The 14,683-nt window shown below is 47.8% G+C and overlaps 1 protein-coding gene across 4 annotated transcripts in view; it reads right to left on the bottom strand.

Annotated features, from left to right (window-relative positions):
- LOC129489732 (general transcription factor II-I repeat domain-containing protein 2B) overlaps positions 1-14,683 on the bottom strand; it is an 85,708-nt gene that overhangs the window by 65,198 nt on the left and 5,827 nt on the right. For 2 of the 4 annotated variants that reach the window (XM_055292786.2, XM_063646330.1), the window contains exon 1: positions 123-262. The exons of 1 other annotated variant lie outside the window; for it this stretch is intronic. The gene's annotated coding sequence lies outside the window, so the exon portion shown is untranslated. Of the gene's footprint in view, positions 1-5; positions 93-122; positions 263-14,683 lie in introns of those variants that run through there. One more of the 4 variants, XM_063646329.1, reaches the window with a different exon arrangement.

The following is a 14,683-nucleotide window of genomic DNA, read 5'->3' as shown; positions in this document are numbered from 1 at the left end:
CCTACCGCTGCGGCCGGGCGGCCTCCCTTCCCCAGGCCCTCAGGAGGAAGACGTTCCGAAAGGCAACCCGCCCTTAATGGCGGCGGCGGCGGCGGCGGCGGCGGCGGGGGCGGGGTACGCACCTGAGGGCGCCGGGCCGCGCCGGGCCGACCGCGGAGTCCGAGGCCTGGGCCACCAGGGAGCGGCCGATGGCCGAGGGCGGCGGCGGGGAGCCCCGCGCTGGGGACGAGCACGCTTCGGGGCGTGTGGGTGGCGGCCGAGGCCCCTGCTCGCCACTCGCCCTCCTTTTTCTCTTTCTTTCTTTCTTTCCCCCCTTTTCCCCCCTTTTTTTGTTTGCTTCCTGGAAGGCAGCCTCGACTCGTGTGTCCGCAGCGCCCCAAGTGGGAGTCTCCGTTTCCGGTGCTGTCGAATCCAATTTAGCCGCGCTGTGCATTTGCTTGGAGGCGTGCAGCCCCGTCCCGCGACGTCCAGACCCCCTCAGCCATCGCTGATTGTGGGATGGATTGCTGGCGGGGCCTTTCTCACCCCGAACACCGCCCCCAAACGTGCATGCAGTTGCTTGCTGTTATTTATTTATTTATTTTGAGACGGAGTTTGGCTCTTGTTGTCCAGGCTGGAGTGCAATGGCGCGATCTTGCTCACTGCATCCTCAGCCTCCCTGGTTCAAGTGATTCTCCTGCCTCAGCCTCCGGAGTAGCTGGGACTATAGGCGCCCGCCACCACGCCCGGCTGATTTTTTGTATTTTTTTTTAGTAGAGACGGGGTTTCACCGTGTTGGCCAGGATGGTCTCGATCTCCTGACCTCGTGATCCTCGGCCTCCCAAAGTGCTGGGATTACAGGCGTGAGCCACCGCGCCCGGCCAGGTTACATTTTCATATGGTTATGACTCCCAAATATTCATCTCCAGTCCAGACCGTTCCCCTAAACTCCACATCTATATAGCCAACTAACCGCCTGCTTTGAAATCTTCATTTGTACAGCGACTTAAGAAAAAAATTTTTTCTCTTGGAGAATGAATAGGCATCCCAAGAAGAACATGTCTCACGCTCCCCACACTTCCTCCTGCAGTCTTCTCTAGCTCAATGAATGAAACTCCATTCCTCCACTTACTCAAGCCAGAAGCCTTGGAAGCATCTTATTCCTCCCACGCCCCACACCATTCCTTCAGACACCTCCGGCAGCTCTAACTTTGCCCTGATTCTACCACTTTCTCTCTCTTTTTTTTTTTTTTTTTTTGCTGTGTGTGTTGAGGGGAGATGGACTTGCTCTGTCACCCAGGTTGGAGTGCAGTGGTGCAATCATAGCTCACTGCAGCCTCAACCTTCTGCTCTCAAGCAGTCCTCCCACCTCAGCCTCCCTAGTAGATGGGATCACAGGCGCACATCACCTCACCCAGCAAATTTTAAAAATTATTTGGCCAGGCGCAGTGGCTCACGCTTGTAATCCCAGCACTTTGAGAGGCCAAGGTGGGCAGATCACAAGGTCAGGAGTTCAAGACCAGCCTGGCCAACGTGATGAAACCCCATCTCTACTAAAAATACAAAAATTAGCTGGGCGTGGTGGCGGAAGTCTGTAATCTCAGCTACTCGGGAGCCTGAGGCAGGAGAATCTCTGGAACCTGGGATGCGAAGGTTGCAGTGAGCCGAGATCACGCCACCACACTCCAGCCTGGGCGATAGAGCGAGACTCCATCTCAAAAGAAAAAAAAAATTATTTGTAGAGGCTGGGTGCAGTGGCTCACGCCTATATTCCTAGCACTTTGGGAGGCCAAGGCGGTCGGATTGCCTGAGCTCAGGAGTTCGAGACCAGCCTGGGCAACACGGTGAAACCCGTCTCTACTAAAATACAAAAGAAATTAGTGATGGCATGCGCCTGTAGTCCTAGCTACTTGGGAGGCTGAGGCAGGAGAATTGCCTGAACCCAGGAGGTGGAGGTTACAGTGAGCCGATATCGCACCACTGTACTCCAGCCTGGGCGACAGAGCGAGACTCTGCCTCTCCAAAAAAAAAAGAAATTTGTAGAGACAAGGTCTCCCTGTGTTGCCCAGGCTGGTCTCAAATTGCTGTTCTCAAGGGATCCTCCTGCCTCCTTCCTCAGCCTCCCAAACTGTTGGGATACAGGCACGAGCCACCGAGCCTGGCCTCTGCCGATTTCTAATGGCCCCCACTAGCACCGCACGAGTCCAAGCCAACACTGTCTCTTGCTATAGACTCCTAATTTGTCTCCCTAATTCTGCCCTTAGCCCTCTTCCATTCTTAACACGGCAACAAGAAGAATCTTGTAAAATGTAACTCATTTCACTCTTCTCAAAAATGTCCATTTCAGAGTAAAGGTCCTAATTTACCCTTCTGTCCAAGACGAAGTAACAAAGACCAGATATACCCTCGCAGCTGCAACAATAAACAAAAAAATGCATGAAACAATGTTTTTTTCAAGACACTAGACATCAGGCGACAAAAGATAGTGTTCAAGAGATGGTAAACGTGAGGTGAGCCTTGCAATTGCTTAGCTTACAGACTTGAGAGTTTATCAGGTCATCACACAGGGAAGGAGAACTAAGACAGACCAGCTGACTTCCTTGGTTGTAACAGAGCTAAGTCCAGAAAGAACAAGGTAACTGCAGCTTATAAGGAAGGGTACCAGAGAGAGTTTTGCACAGAGAGAACCCCAGAGATCTGCAGAGGAACCCCTGGAGTATGTAGCAGAGTACATCAGCATACACGTGTGACATAATTACTTGCTTCTAGGGAAAGAACCATCTGAATGCATTGGAATAGTGCTTGACACTCAGACAGGGCCAAGAACAATGCCTGTTCAGAATTCACAGGTCATTGGGTAGAGGACTAAGCAAGGTTTTGCCTCATTGGAGGGGAAAATTAGCCTTAGATTGCACACTGCCTAATACCCACCTAACAGGGCATAACAGCAAGACTTGAATGCATCAAATGGTTCCCCAGTAACTTTTTTTTTTTTTCTGAGACAGAATCTCACTCTGTCTCCCAGGCTGGAGTGCAGTGGCGCAATCTCGGCTCACTGCAACCATTGTCTCCCAGGTTGAAACGATTCTCCTGCCTCAGCCTCCCTAGTAGCTGGGATTACAGGTGTGCACCACCATACCCAGCTAATTTTTTGTTTTGGAGACAGAGTCTTACACTGTTGCCCGGGCTGGAGAGCAGTGGCTCAATCTCAGTTCACTGCAACCTCCGCCTCCTGGGTTCACACGATTCTCCTGCCTCAGCCTCCCGAGTAGCTGGGATTACAGGCGCACACCACCACACCCAGCTAATTTTTTGTATTTTTAATAGAGACAGGGTTTCACTATGTTGGCTAGACTGGTCTCAAACTCCTGACCTCATGATCTGCCCGCCTTGGCCTCCCAAAGCCAGCTAATTTTTTTGTATTTTTAGTAGAGACGAGGTTTCACCATGTTGGCCAGGCTGGTGTCAAACTCCTGACCTCAAATGATCCTTCTGCCTTGGCCTCCCAAAGTGCTGGGATTACAGGCATGAGCCACTGTGCTCGGCGTGGTTTCTAAGTAACTTAACTGTATTCCAGAACACAGCTCAAGAAGAGTTCTGGTAATACAAATATATCCAGCTTCAAGAAAGGTAAAATTCACAGTGTCTGGTGTCCAAGCAAGGATTACTGACATACAAAGAAACAGGAACATGTGACGGGTAATGAGGAGAGTAAACAATGTAAATCAACCCAGAACTCACCCAGATATTAGTATTAGCAGAAAAGGACATTAAAACAGTTATTATAACTATTTCAAATGCTCAGAAGTTAACTAGAGACGTGGGAAATATTAAGAAGACCCAAATTGAACTTCCTTTTTTTTTTTTTTTGAGATGGAGTCTTGCTCTGTTGCCTAGGCTGGAGTGTAGTGGTGCGATCTCCACTCACTGCAAGCTCTGCCTCCTGGGTTCATGCCATTCTCCTGCCTCAGCCTTCCGAGTAGTTGGGACTACAGGCGCCCGCCACCATGCCCAGTTAATTTTTTTGTATTTTTTAGTAGAGATGGGGTTTCACCATGTTAGCCAGGATGGTCTTGATCTCCTGACCTCATGATCCACCCGCCTCGGCCTCCCAAAGTGCTGGGATTACAGGTGTGAGCCACGGCGCCTGGCCTCCAAATTGAACTTCTATAGATAAAACCTACATGAGGTTTTTTTTTCTGCAACGGAGTCTCGCTCTGTTGCCCAGGGTGGAGTGCAGTGATGCAATCTCGGCTCACTGCATCCTCTGTCTCCCAGGCTCAAGTGATTCTCCTGCCTCAACCTCCCAAGTAGCTGGGATTACAGGTCATGCCACCACGCCCAACCGATTTTTGTATTTTTAGTAGAGATGGGATTTCTTTTTTTTTATTATTAATTTTTTTTGCACACATAAACAATAAACATTTTCTAAAAACACATACAAACAAAAAGATGCGTATCAAACATATTAGGAAGGTTGCACATGGGAAGTCGGGGAATAAAAATGGGGGGTGGGAGTTAAAATAAATGAGAGAGGGACTTTATATGGATCAGTGATAATAACTCAATCCTCTATTTGACGAAGAAGAGGGAGAAGGAAGAGGAAGAAAAAGAAAGTGGGATAAAGGATCAGAAAGGGAGGAAAATAGAAAAAATTAGAGTATGACTCCAGGGTAGACCGGTTTTGTTGTCACTGAGTTGGTTGGTTGGTTTGTCTGCTGTATTTTTCATGCTTCGCCAAGTTGGCCAGACTGGTCTCGAACTCCTAGCCCGAAGTGATCAACCCGCCTCGCCCCCCAGAGTGCCGGGACCACAGGCGTGAGCCACCACGTCCAGCCCCCACATTGCCCCTGGCCTCCGTGGTAGACCTCCCAGACGGGGCGGCCAGGCAGAGACGCTCCTCACTTCTTCCCAGATGATAGGTGGCCGGGCAGAGGCGCTCCTCACTTCCCAGACGATGGGTGGCCGGGCAGAGGCGCTCCTCACTTCCCAGACGATGGATGGCCGGGCAGAGGCGCTCCTCACTTCTTCCCGAACGGGGTGGCCGGGCAGAGGCGCTCCTCACTTCCCAGACGATGGGTGGCCGGGCAGAGGCGCTCCTCACTTCTTCCCGGACGGGGCGGCCGGGCAGAGGCGCTCCTCACTTCCCAGACGGGGCGGCCGGGCAGAGGCGCTCCTCACTTCTTCCCGGACGGGGTGGCCGGGCAGAGGCGCTCCTCACTTCTTCCCAGACGAGGCGGCCGGGCAGAGGCGCTCCTCACTTCCCAGATGGGGCGGCCGGGCAGAGGCGCTCCTCACCTCCCAGATGATAGGTGGCCGGGCAGAGGTGATCCTCACTTCCCAGATGATGGGTGGCCGGGCAGAGGCGCTCCTCACTTCCCAGACCATGGGTGGCCGGGCAGAGGCGCTCCTCATTTCCCAGACGGGGCGGCCGGGCAGAGGCGCTCCTCACTTCCCAGACGATGGGTGGCCGGGCAGAGGCGCTCCTCACTTCCCAGACGGTGGGTGGTTGGGCAGAGGCGCTCCTCACTTTCCAGACGGGGCGGCCGGGCAGAGGCGCTCCTCACTTCCCAGACGGGGCGGCCGGGCAGAGGCGCTCCTCACTTCTTCCCGGACGGGGCGCCCAGGCAGAGGCGCTCCTCACTTCTTCCCGGACGGGCCGGCCGGGCAGAGGCGCTCTTCACTTCCCAGACGGGGCGGCTGGGCAGAGGCGCTCCTCACTTCTTCCCGGACGGGGCGGCCGGGCAGAGGCGCTCCTCACTTCCCAGACGATGGGTGGCCGGGCAGAGGCGCTCCTCACTTCCCAGATGGGGCGGCCGGGCAGAGGCGCTCCTCACTTCCCAGACGGTGGGTGGCCGCACAGAGGCGCTCCTCACCTCCGAGACGGGGCGGCCAGGCAGAGGCGCTCCTCACTTCCCAGACGATGGGTGGCCGGGCAGAGGCGCTCCTCACTTCCCAGACGGGGCGGCCGGGCAGAGGTGCTCCTCATTTCCCAGACGATGGGTGGCCGGGCAGAGGCGCTCCTCACTTCCCAGACAATGGGTGGCCGGGCAGAGGCGCTCCCCACCTCCCAGACAGGGCGGCGGCCGGGCAGGGGCTGCAATCCCAGCACCCTGGTAGGCCAAAGCAGGCGGCTGGGAGGCGGAGGCTGCCGCGAGGCCAGACCACGCCACCGCACTCCAGCCCGGGTAACACCGAGCACCGGGTGAGCGAGACTCCGTCTGCAGTCCCAGTACCTCGGGAGGCTGAGGCGGGCAGAGCACTCGGTGTCAGGAGCTGGCGAGCAGCGTGGCCAAGATGGCGAACGCGTGCCTGCATCCAAAGGAGAAAAAGCAGGCAGTGGTGGAGCGCGGCGCAGGCAGCAGGGAGCCAAGTAGATTGCAGCCTGGGCCAGAGAGGGAAAGAAAGAAAGAAAGAGAGAGAGAGGGAGGGAGGAAGGAAGGAAGGAAAGAAGGAAGGAAGGAAGGAAGGAAGGAAGGAAGGAAGGAAGAAAGAAAGAAAGAAAGAAAGAAAGAAAGAAAGAAAGAAAGAAAGAAAGAAAGAAAGAAAAAGAAAGAAAGAAAGAAAGATGGGATTTCACCATGTTGACTAGACTGGTTTCGAACTCCTGACCTCAAGTGATCCTCCTGCCTCAGCCTCCCAAAGTGTTGGAATTATAGGCGTGAGCCACTGCACCCAGCCTACAATGAGATTTTTTTCTAAAAAGTACACCGGATGGGATTAATGACAAATTAGACGATGCAGAAGAAAAGGTTAGTAAACTTGAAGGCACAGCAATAGTAACTACCACAACGAGAAAAACAGAGAAAAAAGAATTAGAAAAAAAATCATTAATGAGCTTTGGGACAACTTCAAGTAATCTAATATACAAATAATTGAAATCTGTAAAGGAGAGGAAAGACAATTGTCCGAACATAATAAAAACTACAAACCATCCTGGCTAACACGGTGAAACCCCGTCTCTACTAAAAATACAAAAAATTAGCCGGGCGTGGTGGCGGGCGCCTGTAAGTCCCAGCTACTCCGGAGGCTGAGGCAGAATGCCATGAGCCCGGGAGGCGGAGCTTGCAGCGAGCCGAGATCGCAACACTGCACTCCAGCCTGGGTGACAGAGCGAGACTCCGTCTCAAAAAAAAAGAAAAACTATAAACCAGGCCAGGTGTAGTGACTCACGCCTGTAATCCCAGCACTTTAGGGGGCCGAGGCGAGCAGATCACTTGAGGTCTGGAGTTGGAGACCAGCCTGGCCAACATGGTGAAACCCCATCTCTACTAAAAATATAAAAAATAAGCCAGGCGTGGTGGCATGCGCCTGTAGTGCCAGTTACTTGGGAGACTGAGGTGGGAGAATCGCTTTGAAACCCAGGAGGTGGAGGTTGCAATGAGCCAAGATCACGCCACTGTACTCCGGCCTGGGGAACAGAGTGAGACCCTGTCTCAAAAAAAAAAAAAAAAAAAGAAAAGAGAAGAAAAGACATTAATAACAGAAAGATGCTTGACAAATCCCCAAATATTTGGAGACCAAATAACACACTTCTAAATAAGCTATGGAATAAAGAAGAAATGAAAAGGGATATTAGAAAGTCTTTTGAACTAAATGAAAATAAAAACACACACACATCAGAATTGGTGAGATGCCACACAGAACACCTATATTAGGAAAAAGAAAATGCCTTGAATTAATAAATTCAACTACTTAAGAAACAAGAAAAACAAGAGAAAATTAAATACAAATTAAGCAGGAGAGAGGAGAGGGACTAATAAAGGTAAAATCTGAAATCAATGAAACAGAAAACAGAAAAACAATAGAGAAAATCAATGAGCCCAAAGCTGCTTTTGTGGGATGGTGTATGAAATTGACAAACTTCTAGCTAGACTGGACAGAAAAAAAATGAAGACACAACTTACCAATATTAGGAATTAAAGAGATGAAATCACTACAGATTCTACAGACATTAAAAGGATAATAAGGGAAAACTATAAGCAAGATTATGGTATTAAATTCAACAACTTAGATGAAATGGATGTATTTCTTGAAAGACACCAATTACCAAAGCTCACTCAAGAAGAAAAGAATAACTTGAATAGCCCTATAACTATTAAAGACATTGAAATTGTAGTTTAAAACCTTTCTACAGGTCAGGTGTGGTGGTTCACGCCTGTAATCCCAGCACTTTGGGGAGGTTGAGTTGGGCAGATCACTTGAGGCCAGGAGTTTGAGGCCAAACTGGCCAATGTGGTGAGACCCCCATCTCTACAAAAAACAAAAACAAAAATTAGCTGGGCATCATGGCAGGTGCCTGTAATCCCAGCTACTCAGAAGGCTGAGACATGAGAATTGCTTGAATCCAAAAGGCGGAGGTTGCAGTTAGCCAAGATCATGCCACTGCACTTCAGCCTGGGCAACAGAGCGAGACGCTGTCTCATAAAAAATGTGTATGGAATCTCAAGGGATGATGAATAGCCAAAATAATTTCTAAAAGGAAAAACAAAATTGGATGATTCACAGTTCCTGATTTCAAAACTTATTACAAAGCTACTGTAATCAAAACAGTTTGGTACTGGCATAAAGACAGACATATGGAACAGAATAGAAATCCCAGATATAAACCCTCACACATGTGGTCAGATGATTTTTGACAAGGGTACCAAGACCATTCAATAGGGAAAGGACAGTCTTTTCAATAAATGGTGCTGGGAAAACTGGATAGCCATATGCAAAAAAATGAAGTGGCATCATTACCTTACCTTGCATGATATACAAAAATTAATCAAACTGAATGAAAGAGCTAAATGTATTAGCCAAAATTACAAAACTCTTTTTTTCCTCTTTCTTTTTTTTTTTTTTTTTTGAGACAAGGTATTGTTCTGTCACCCAGGCTGGAATACAGTGGCACCATCGTGGCTCACTGCAGCCTCAATTTCCCAGGCTCAAGTAATTCTCCCACCTCAGCCTCCTGAGTAGCTGGGACTATAGGTGTGTGCCACCATGCCCAGCTAACTTTTGTTTTTGTTTTTTGTAGAGATGAGGTCTCACCATGTTGCCCATGTTGGTGTTGAACTCCTGGGCTCAAGTGATCTGCCCACCTTGGCCTCCCAAAGTGCTGGAATTACAAGCTTGAGCCACCATGCCCAGACTATAAAACTCTTAAAAGCAAATGGGGGAAAATTTTGTGACATTAGATTTGGTATAGGTATATTGAACTTCATTAAAATGGAAAAATTTTGTGCATCAAAGGACACCATCAACAGAGTCCCACAGGATGTGAGAAAATATCTGCCAATTATATATCTGATAAGGGATTAATATCCAGTATATATAAGGAACTCCTATAACTCAACAACAATAGCAGAAACAACAATACCCCCACACAACCCGATTCTAAAATGGGAAAAGTGGCTGGGCACAGTGGCTCACACCTATAATCCCAACACTTTGGGAGGACAAGGCAGGAGGGTCACCTGAGGTCAGGACTTCAGGGCCAGCCTGGCCCACATGGTGAAACTCCATCTCTATTAAAAATACAAAAATTAGCCTGGTGTGGTGGCTTGCACCTGTAATCCCAGCTACTCAGGAGGCTGAGGCTGGAGAATCGCTTGAACCCAGGAGGCGGAAGTTGCAGCAAGCTGAAATTGCACCACTGCATTCCAGCCTGGATGACAGAACGAGACTCTGTCTCAAATAAAATAAAATAAAACAAAATAAAATAAAATAAAATAAACTAGGCAAAGGGCCAGGCATGGTGGTTCACGCCTGTAATCCCCACACTTTGGGAGGCTGAAGTGAGCAGACCACTTGAGCCCAGGAGTTTGAGGCAGGTGGATCGCCCTAGCTCAGGAGTTCAAGACCAGCCTGGGCAACATGGCAAAATCCTGTTTCTATTTAAAAATACAAAATTAGCCTAGCGTGGGGGTGCGTGCCTGTAGTTCCAGCGACTCAGGAGGCTGAGGTGGGAGGATGGCCGGGAGTGGTGGCAGGAGACCAGGAGGCAGAAGTTGCAGTGAGCTGAGATTTAAAAAAAAAAAAAAAGGAATGAAGTTCTGCTACATCTTACAACATGAAAGGACCTTGACAGCATTATGCCACATGAAGTAATACAGACACAAAAGGACAAATGTTGCTTTGGGAGGCTGAGATGGGAGGATTGCTTGAGGCCAGGAGTTTGAGATCAGCATGGGCAACATAGAGAGATAACATCTTTATCCCCCCAAAATTTATTTATTCATTTATTTACATCTATCTATCTATATGTCTGTCTGTCTATCTATCTATCTATATTTTTTTTTTGAGGCAGAGTCTCGCTCTGTCACCCAGGCTAGAGTGCAGTGGCACGATCTCAGCTCACTGCAAGCTCCGCCTCCTGGGTTCACGCCATTCTCCTGCCTCAGCCTCCCGAGTAGTTGGCACTACAGGCGCCCACCACCATGCCCGGCTAATTTTTTGTATTTTTAGTAGAGATGGGGTTTCACCATGTTAGCCAGAGTGGTCTCGATCTCCTGACCTCGTGATCCACCTGCCTCGGCCTCCCAAAGTGCTGGGATTACAGGCATGAGCCACCGCGCCTGGCCCCTATTTATTTATATTTTTGAGATGGAGTTTCACTTTTGTTGCCCAGGCTGGAGTGCAATAACACGATCTTGGCTCACTGAGGCCTCCGCCTCCCAGGTTCAAGCAATTCTTCTGCCTCAGCCTCCCGAGTAGCTGGGATTACAGGCACCTGCCACCATGCCTGACTAATTGTTTGTATTTTTAGTAGACACGGGGTTTCACCATGTCAGCCAGGCTGGTCTCAAACTCCTGACCTCAGGTGATCTGCTCTCCTTGGCCTCCCAAAGTGCTCAGATTACAGATGTGAGCCACTGTGCCCAGCCAAAAAAATTTATTTTTAAAGTTAACTGGGTGTAGTGGTGTGTGCCTATAGTCCTAGCTACTTGAGAGGCTGAGGTGGGAGGATCCCTTGAGCCCAGGAATTTGAGGCTGCAGTGAGCTGTGATCGTGCCACTGTACTGCCTGAGCAACAGAGCAAGACCCTGCCTCTTAAAAAAAAAAAGAAAAAAAGTGTTATTTTACTCATATGAAGTACTTAGAATAGGCAAATTCATAGAGACAAAAAGTAGATTAGAGGTTACCAAAAGCTGGGTAGAAGAGGAGAAAGGGAATTGTTGCTCAATGAATAGGAGAGTTTCTATTAGGAGTAAAGTTTTAGCTTGGTTTTTTTCCCCAACTGGTCTCAAACTCCTGGGCTCAAGAGAACCACTCACCTCAGCCTCCCAAAGTGCTGAGATTACAGGTGTGAGTCACTGCACCTGGCCACCACTACTGTTTTTAATGAGAGCAAATGGATTGAAAACCACAAGAAAATATTTACTTTATAACTATTGTTTTCCTTTCTTTTCTTTTTTTCTGAGATGGAGTCTCACTCTGTCTTGCTCAGGCTGGAGGGCAGTGGCATGAACTCGGCTCACTGCAGCCTTCGCATCCTGGGTTCAAGCCATTCTCCTGTCTCAGCCTCCTAAGTAGCTGGGACTACAGGCATGTGCCACCACACTCAGATAGTTTTATATTTTCAGTAGAGACAGGGTTTCACCATGTTGGCCAGGCTGGTCTCAAACTCCTGACCTCAGGTGATCCACCTGCCTTGGCCTTCCAAAGTGCTGGGATTATAGGTGTGAGCCACCATGCCCGGCCACCACTACTGTTCTTAATGAGAGCAAATGGATTTAAAATGAAAATAAAATATTTGCTTTAAAACTATTGTTTCCTACAAACAATAAAAATAAAAATACTTTTAAAAGAAAAAATAAAACTATTATTTATTTGTTATCTTATTTAAAATATTCCTTTGTATGTTTTATAAAGTATATATTAGTATAATAGTATATGTAAATAATTTATATGTATTTTTTCATGCTTGCAAATTTTACTCATAAGAATCAGTTTGGCCAGGCACAGTGGTTCACGCCTGTAATCCTAACACTTTGGGAGGCTGAGGTGGGCGGATCACAAGGTCAGGAGTTCAAGACCAGCCTGGCCAACATAGTGAAACCCTGTCTCCACTACAAATACAAAAAATTAGCTGGGTGTGGTGGCAGGTGCCTGTAATCCCAGCTACTTGGGGGGTTGATGCAGGAGAATTGCTTGAACCCGGGAGGCGAAGGTGGCAGTGAGTGGAGATCGCACCACTGCACTGCAGCCTGGGTGACAAGAGTGAGACTCCATCTCAAGAACAAAAGAAAAAGAATCAATTTAAGCTCGTTTATTTATTTATTTATTTATTTTTTGAGACAGGGACTCATTCTGTTGCTCAGGCTGGAGTGCAGTGGCACAATCTTGGCTCACTGCAACCGCCACATCCTGGACTCAAGCGATCCTCCCACCTCAGCCTCCCGAGTAGCTGGGACTATAGGCTAATTTTTGTATTTTTCTGTAGAGACAGGACTTTGCTATGCTGCCCAGGCTGGCCTCAAAGTCAGGGTTCAAGGTATCCACCTGCCTCGGCCTCCCAAAGTGCTGGGATTATAGGTGTGAGCCACCACGCCTGGCCAGGAATGTGTAATAAAAATAATTTGGAGACCACTGGCCTAAAATATAGGCAGATTATGTTCTCAGGAAATGGAAATAATTTATCTACAAGCAGAGAGTTGAATCCACTGAAGTAGATGACTGAAGCCAATCATAGCATGAGTAGTACCACATTTCTTTTTTCTTTTCTTTTCTTTTTTTTTTTTTTTTTTGAGTCAGAGTCTCTCTGTCACCCGGGCTGTAGTGCAGTGGTGCAATCTCGGCTCATGCAATCTCCTCCTCCCGGGTTCAAGTGATTCTCCTGCCTCAGCCTGCCGAGTAGCTGTGATTACAGGTGCGCCCCACCACACCTGGCTAATTTTTTTGTCTTTTTAGTAGAAACGGGGTTTCACCATGTTGGCCAGGCTGGTCTCGAACTCCTGATCTCAAGTTGTCCACCCAACTCGGCCTCCCAAAGTGCCGGGATTACAGGCAGAGCCACCACGCTGGGCCAGTAGATACCACGTTTCTGAATGGGAAGACTGAAGATTGTAAAATGTGATTTCTCCTAGTTAATTTCTCACAACGAGCCTAGGAATTTAATGTAATTTCAATCAAAATCCTAGTGGGATTTTTAATATAGCTTGTCAAGATGATTTTAAAATTTATATGAAAGTAAATGTTATGAATAGCAAAGGCATTTTTGTAAAAGAATAGACAAGAACAAAGAAGACATCTGACTGAATAAAAATCAGAACATACTATAAAGTTGCAGCCATTGAAACCTCATCACATTAATATAAGAATAAAGCAGTAGAAATAAATAGTTTCCATAAAATTGACCTATGTATTTTTGGAAATTAATCATATGTTATAAATGGCATCTTGAATCTTCAGATAAAGCCCTTACTAGCCAATAAATTATTTTGGACAATCAGACATGCCTTTGGAAAAAATATTAATAAGTATGCTGCCTGGCATCATGCCATTCATAAAAGTCAACTCTAAACCTGAATATAGCCAGGCGCAGTGGCTCACGCCTGTAATCCCAGCACTTTGGGAGGCTAAGACAGGTGGATCACCTGAAGTCAGGAGTTCGAGACCAGCCTGGCCAACATGGTGAAACCCTGTCTCTGGTAAAAATACAAAAATTAGCTGGGCATGGTGCTGCACGTCTGCAGTCCCAGGTACTTGGGAGGCTGAGACATGAGAATCACTTGAACCCATGAGGCAGAGGTTGTGGTGAGCCGAGATCGGACCACTGCACTTCAGCCTGGGCACTGGGCCACAGAGTGAGACTCTGTCTCAAAAAAAAAAAAAGAAAACAAAGAGAAAAAGAGACAACCCAATAGAAATGTCACCGAGCATATGAGTAGATTTGCAATTCTCAGTAGAGGAGACGTGAAACTATAAGATGTTCAACTTTTCCAGAGATTACAGAAACACAAAGTAAATAAAAAATGAGATATGTTTCAAATAGCAGATTGGCAAACATTTAAAAAACGTGGGCTGGGCACAGTGGCTTATGCCTATAATCCCAGCACTTTGGGAAGCTGAGGCAGGAGGATTGCTTGAGCCTAGGAGTTGGGAGTCCAGCCTGAGCAACATAGAGAGACCCCCGTCTCTGCAAAAAATTTAAAAAATGTCCAGGCGTGGTGGGGCGTGCCTGTAGTCCTAGCTACTTGGGAGGCTGAGGTAGGAGGATCACAAAACCTGGCAAGATTGAATCTGCAGAGGCTGCAGTGAGCTATGATGGCACCACTGTACTCCAGCCTGGTTGACAGAGTGAGACCTTGTCTGGGGAAAAAAAAAAAGTCGTGTATCAGGGGTATATGTAAAAGCAAATCCCACTCATAATATTGAAGCACAACTTATGAAAAACAAATGGAAAACATCTATTAACACTTTAAAAATTATTTTTATTTTTTGATCATCTCTTAGAATATGTATATTAACATGTTTATTATTTTTTAAAATTTTTTTATTTTACTTTATTTTTTGAGATGGGAGTCTTGCTATGTTGCCCAAGCTGGCCTTGAACTCCTAGGCTCAAGCAATCCTCTTGCTTGGGCTTCCCAAGTAGCTACTGGCACACACCATCACACTCGGCTGATTTTTAAAAATTTTTTTTAGGGACGGAGTTTCACTATTGCCCAGGCTGGTTTCAAACTCCTGGCCTCAAGCAATCCTCCGGCCTTGGCCT

This window comes from Symphalangus syndactylus, chromosome 9, assembly GCF_028878055.3.
Source record: "Symphalangus syndactylus isolate Jambi chromosome 9, NHGRI_mSymSyn1-v2.1_pri, whole genome shotgun sequence".
In the NCBI taxonomy this organism is placed as follows: domain Eukaryota; kingdom Metazoa; phylum Chordata; class Mammalia; order Primates; family Hylobatidae; genus Symphalangus; species Symphalangus syndactylus.
This window is presented reverse-complemented; position numbering and strand designations above follow the sequence as displayed.